Source organism: Herpailurus yagouaroundi, unplaced genomic scaffold (assembly GCF_014898765.1).
Source record: "Herpailurus yagouaroundi ecotype Mexico unplaced genomic scaffold, PumYag 403, whole genome shotgun sequence".
Taxonomy (NCBI): domain Eukaryota; kingdom Metazoa; phylum Chordata; class Mammalia; order Carnivora; family Felidae; genus Herpailurus; species Herpailurus yagouaroundi.
In genome coordinates this window covers 537,501-543,308 of record NW_024412620.1, presented here as the reverse complement: position 1 = coordinate 543,308, position 5,808 = coordinate 537,501, and the positions used below count along the sequence as shown (strand labels likewise).

Sequence of the window (5,808 nt, the reverse complement as noted above, 5' to 3'; positions counted from 1 at the left end):
CCAATGCAAAACCACCTCGTTCACCTTTCAGACATGTCCTAAAAGCCATTGTTCTCTAAGCTAGGCCTCTTTAATGTAAGGTGTGCTTAGCGCAAAGTCAGTTTAAACCACCTAGTGAAAGAGGATGGGATCAAAACGCTGTGATCCAGAAGAAAGGGGACGTCACCGGTTCGGCTTACTGCTTGCAAGTGGGGTAATTTGAACATAAATGGATAAAAGACAAGTTCTCAAAAAGCAGCCGACCCGGCCCAGAGAGAAGTTGGCCCCAAGTAAGGGAAGGGGGCTCGGGGGGGGGGGGGGGCAGATGGACACCCCTCGCCCATCCCGCCAGGCCTGACAACAGGGAGCCACACGCCAGAGGGCCCCCCTCCGACGGCTTCGGCTCCAGCGGGGAAGCGGCGGGGCGCACGGCGCCTAGAGGAGGAGAGCAGGAGGCCGGGGCGCGCAGCCGGCGGGACCTGCGGCGCGGGACTCGGGGCGCGGGGAGGGGCCGGCGCCCGCCCCGCCCCTCTCCTCGGGGATGCCGGGATGTTTACACTCCTGACAGCGGCGGCCGCGGGAGGAGGAGCGGGAGTCTCGGGAGGATGGGCCGCCGCTAGGCTCGCACTCGGGACGCGCCTCTCCTTGCGCAGGGTGGGGGCCCGCGCCTGCAGCGTCCGCGGGCGCGGCGCGGCGGGAGGTGGCGATCGGCTCCCGGCCTCGCAGCTACAGCCCCCGGCCCAGCGGGCCTTTCCGCGGCGCCGCCTGGCCGAGCCGCCCGCCCGCACGCCCCGGGTCCCTCGCGGGCAGGAGAACGGAAAACTCCCGACTTCCTGGTGAGTGGCTGCCGGGGTCTCGGGCGGCCCCGGCAGGGTGGGACTGCCTGCGGAGCCGGGAGGGCTGGGGGGGGGGGGAGGTCGGGAGGGCGCGGGGCGGCCTCCGGGATCCCCCCGCCGGGGGAGGTGGGGCGGGGCGCGCCGCAGTCGGGCTGGGTGGGGGTTTCAGTCCAGTTCGTTGGCAGTGGCGGGAGCGAGCGGCAGGAGCTTTGTGCCCGGCGGGGGCTCTGGCGGCCTCGGCCGCCGTGGGCGCCGCGGTAACTAAGAAACTCCGCGGCCACCGCGGCGGCGGCAACAGGTCTTTGGTTTCAGGACCCGAGGAACTTAGGCGAAGTCCCGCCTCCCACCCCCCGGCTGCCGCTCATTGGCGGCGTCGGTTATTTATCCCTCGCCGATTGGTTAAGTCCAGCTGTCAGGATTCGGCAGCAGCCAGATTTAGAGGAGTGAAGTTCACTGGAGACAGTGGGTGGTGGGAGCCATGCAGCTAAGCGAGAAGCTGAAGTGGCTTGAGAAGTAGAGGACAGCGGACCTGTTGGAGAATGGGCTTTAGCGGGACCCTGTCAGGATTAGCAAATGTGAGAGTGATTGCAAGGCAATAGAGAACTTTGCTGGTGATGGTGGTAATGGAAAAGAAATAGAGAATTGAGGCCAAGGCTAGAGAGACGAAGGGCACCCCCCGAAAGAAAAATGAGTTGGCCACATTACCCAAGGACGGTGTCAGGAAGCAACACAACCTAGCAGATGCTGCAGTGAGATCTGAAGAACCTTCTTGTCTCTTTCCTGTATGCTGTAGGCCTTGGGAAATGATGTATCAAATAGATAAATCGTGTTCTCTCATAGCTGTAGCCCTTGTTAGGGATAAATACTAAAACTGTATTTATTTTACAATAAGATAGGCTCCCATCATGGGGCAGTTCTGGTGATGGAACTGAAAGTCTGAAACACATTACAAAAATGAAATGATTTTCCTCCTCTGCTGATCATAAAGATGCTGTTGAAAAAAATCAAATGCGTGTAGTTTGTAGAACATCGTGTATCCATCATAACAGAACCACTGTTTCTAATTCTTCCTCCAAAGAGTTTGTAGTTTCAAGAAGTATGCACACTCCTTGCAGGCGATAGCTGTGTCTCTCGCCAGGTTGCTCTATAGGATAAAGTACAGAATGTATGTATGATAAACTTATTTTGTACAGGAGCTTGAGCTGTTGCAGGTGTGACCTAGTATTAGGGACAACCGGAAAAAACACTGAAAACGGTGGATAGTTAAACAGGAGATACAGTGGACCCTGTAATACTTTGAAAGTGGCAACTCTTACTGAAGAGGTGCCGAGTTTTCTTGGCTTTAATGCTTGCCGAAGGCCAATGCACTTAAAACAGTTAACATAAAACTTAAACAGTTATCATTTACAGAGGAAGGAATTCTCTGCTATCCTCGGGAGATCCAGTCCACAGCTTGCTTAACTCCCCAAACCACAGCATCTTCTGTTTGGTCCTAGACTGGGAGCTTGTTGGGGTGGGGAAGGGATGTTGGAGCTTAGAAAAAAATTGCCTCGTGGAGGAGTCAAACGGGCAGAAACTGTATGGGGACGCTGAGAGAGGAGGGCTCGCAAAATAAAGGGGAAGGAACCCCTAGTGGAGGCTGGCTGCTTTCTCTGGGGTGGGAAGCCCACGGATCCTCGGAGAGGTGCGGGCCTGATGAGATTCTGCTCTCTGCCGGGAGGCCCCGCCCTCTGCGGCACTGACGGCTTCCACAGCCAATAAGCGGCGAGGACACCGCGGTTCCCCGCTCGGGAGGGCGGGTACTTCCTACCCCAGCCCTGGGCTCGGAGGAGGGAGAGAAAGTTCCTCCTGGAAGGATGTCTGCTGGTGGAGGGTTCCCAGTCTGAGGGATGAGAAATAGATACGTAAGAATAAAGGAGAGGAAGTTCCAATTTTCTCTGACCCGTCGTGTACGTCTCGTTTCATAATTGAGCTGCATCTTGGACTCACCACCGCGATTGAAACTTTATAGTTGATAAGAAACGAAGGTGATCAAACTAAATGTCCAGGTGGACTCACGGAGTTTTACTCTGAAATTACCTGTAAACGAAAACCAGGGAATGTCAGAATCTAAACTGTTAAACCCTTCCACAATTACTTGGGAATATTTCCACGGTTAAAAATCTTTATCAATTTAAAAAGGAAAGAGCGTAACTTCAGTGCAGTTTTATTCTGTACTCGGAACTACTATTCAGGCTCGTTTATGAAGATCATACCTGTAGCACCCTCCATTCCTTTTCCCACTTAGGCATTTTCCTGGCTGGACAATTTCAAGAGCTCTTTTCCAGTGCAATAAAACAGCACTTACTCCAAGAATGAGGAAAGCACGTCTGGTATGATGGCAACATACTGGTGGAGGAGGGGAGATTTAAGGCCAGCTTAATAACGTACCCAAATTGTAAAAATCAGAATTGTCGTTTTAAATGACTGAAAGCGTGGTTATAGTTTGTGTATGTAAGTATTTAATCTCACGCTTCCCTCCCCTTCATCTTCCTGCTGGTTACAATAGAAAGTTTTGAGCTCTGATTTATTGCAAACATTCAACTGCTCTTTTCTTCTCAACTAGTGTGCCCTTACTGAAATGTAGATTTCCTTCCCCCCCCCCCCCAATAAAGATGTGGTCTGAGATATCATTAGAGACGTCTACAGAGTTTCTAGAACCAAACTGTCTCATGTTTTAAAATGTATCTCTGTAGTGTTACTAAGGTAGCCACCATTCAGGCTATCTGAAAAGAGAGAATGGTGATTAAATGCAGTTTTGGAAAAGAAGTTGTTTAATTAGATAATAGGTTGCAAAACTCCTTTCAGGTTTGTTTCCTTTGATTTTTTTTTTTTAAATAGGTTTTGGTATTTAAAAAATTTGCACTGTAGCTGCAGTTACACAAAGCAGCCCTCTTGTCTACATTCCTGGTTTCCTTCAAATTAAAATATTTGTCCTTTCAGGTATTTGCTCTAGAGTTTTGTGGGTGGAATTTTAGTTAGTACATTATATATAAAACATGGTAATATACTTAGTGTAATACTTGAGGATATCTTGGAAATGACGTATGTGATTATTGTTTCTCTGAACTGCTTTATCCGCAATTACTTTATTGACATTTTCATAAATATATTGCTAGATGCTTTAAGAAGTATTTCTTCATACTTTTGAGTGTTTCAGTTTAATTCCTCCTCCCCTCATTTTTGTAGGGAATATAGGTAAATTACATTTGGTTATAATTTTTTTTGTTTATGTTTTTATTTCATTTTTGAGAGAGACAGAGCGCGAGCAGGGAAAGAGCAGAGAGAGAGAGGGAGACACGGAATCAGAGCAGGCTCCAGGCTGTGAGCTGTCAACACAGAGCCCCATGTAGGGCTCGAACTCACAGACCGTGAGATCATGAACTGAGCGGTAGTCAAACGCTTAACCGACTGAGCCACTCAGGCTCCCCGATAACATTTGGTTATATAATTGTAATGAAATATGTTTATTTGCAGGATATAATGGCAGTTGAGAATTTTTTCACGTGTGTAAAACTAATGTATAACAATTCACTCTTAGAAAGCTTCTAAACTACTTGTTCTTCTTTTGATGACTAATAATTTGATTACCACCGCATGTTGCATATCTTCATAAAATATTTTTTCATTCTGATGAAAACAGAGAATGTGTTTCACGGTTTTTAGTGAGCAGTGAGAATAAGGATGGCAGATAGATGATCATGGAACATTTCTTTCTTTTTTCTTTTTTTTAGTTTATTATTTTGAGAGAGAGAGAGAGAGAAAGTGAGAGAGAGAGAGAGAGAGAGAGAGAGAACGAGAGAGGGCATGGGAAGGGCAGAGAGACGGAGAGAGAGAATCCAAGCAGGCTCTGCACTGCCAGCATGGAGCCTGACTTGGGGTCTGGAACTCATGAACCATGAGATCATGACCTGAGCCAAAATCAAAAGGTAAATGCTTAACTGACTGAGCTGCCCAGGGACCCCGATCATGAAACATTTCTTATTTTTCTTGAGCAGGAAAACTGTAACATTTGTCAAAGTAACAGCTTTGCCGTATTATTTATATAATGAGCTTACACAATGAACTGTTTTGTAATAGCTATCCACGGTGTTAATCAGAACAGGGTATAAATGAATGGAACTTATTTAATTGGTCTGTAAAAATTTAGAAATACTGTTACTTAATGGAGATAGACTGTTCTGTAAATCTTGCTGTGGGTCTTCTGTTGATAATCAGTGTAAGTGAGTAGTTAAGGGTAACTTTCTCGTTCCAGGCTGCTTTTGTATAGAACAGGGATTTGTAAACTTTCTAAAGGACAAGAGAGTAAATGTTTCTGACTTTGTGAGCTGTATGGTCTCTGTCATTGGCTGTGTTCCAGTAAAGTTTTATTTGCACAAATAGGCTGGAGGCCCACCCCAGCTCTAGAAGATAATACCAAAGATTTAAATAAGATTCTAGACCTTTGATGTTTGGCTTGATGTGTATTTTCCACAGGAGTATTTCATAGCCTTTTTTGGTTCTTGGATGCTTGTGACAATCTCTTGATCTTTCCCAGTCCCCTCAGAATAATGCCCAGTTATTCATACCCCAATTTTGTGTTTCATCTCAGAGACTTCATAAGTCTTAGAACCTCTTTTAGATTTATCTGCTTTTTCAAAGTTTTTTATCATTCTTTGCCTCTTGGGGTCCCCACACCTATCCTGTGACACTGAATGAATGTGCTCCTCTCTAGCTTCTCTCTTACTAAACCAAGATGGAATCTGATGTCATATATTTAATCTTTGCTTGATTGACAGATAACACTTTAATATAAATGTATTTTGGTGTGTTTCTTTAACTCATAGTTTTTATTTTAAGCTGATTGGAATGACTGCTTCTGTTACTTTTAGGGGGAATTTCTGGCATGAGCAAGACAGTGGGCAGATTTCTTCTTCTTCTTCTTCTTCTTCTTCTTCTTCTTCTTCTTCTTCTT

The 5,808-nt window shown here is 46.9% G+C and overlaps 1 protein-coding gene across 3 annotated transcripts in view; it reads left to right on the top strand.

Moving 5' to 3' along the window:
* The first annotated feature begins 531 nt into the window (after positions 1–531).
* NEK7 (NIMA related kinase 7) overlaps positions 532–5,808 on the top strand; it is a 154,348-nt gene continuing 149,071 nt past the window's right edge. The window contains exon 1 of one of the 3 annotated variants that reach the window (XM_040463516.1): positions 532–815. The gene's annotated coding sequence lies outside the window, so the exon portion shown is untranslated. Of the gene's footprint in view, positions 816–3,164; positions 3,188–3,287; positions 3,309–5,808 lie in introns of those variants that run through there. The other 2 variants (XM_040463517.1, XM_040463519.1) reach the window with 2 other exon arrangements.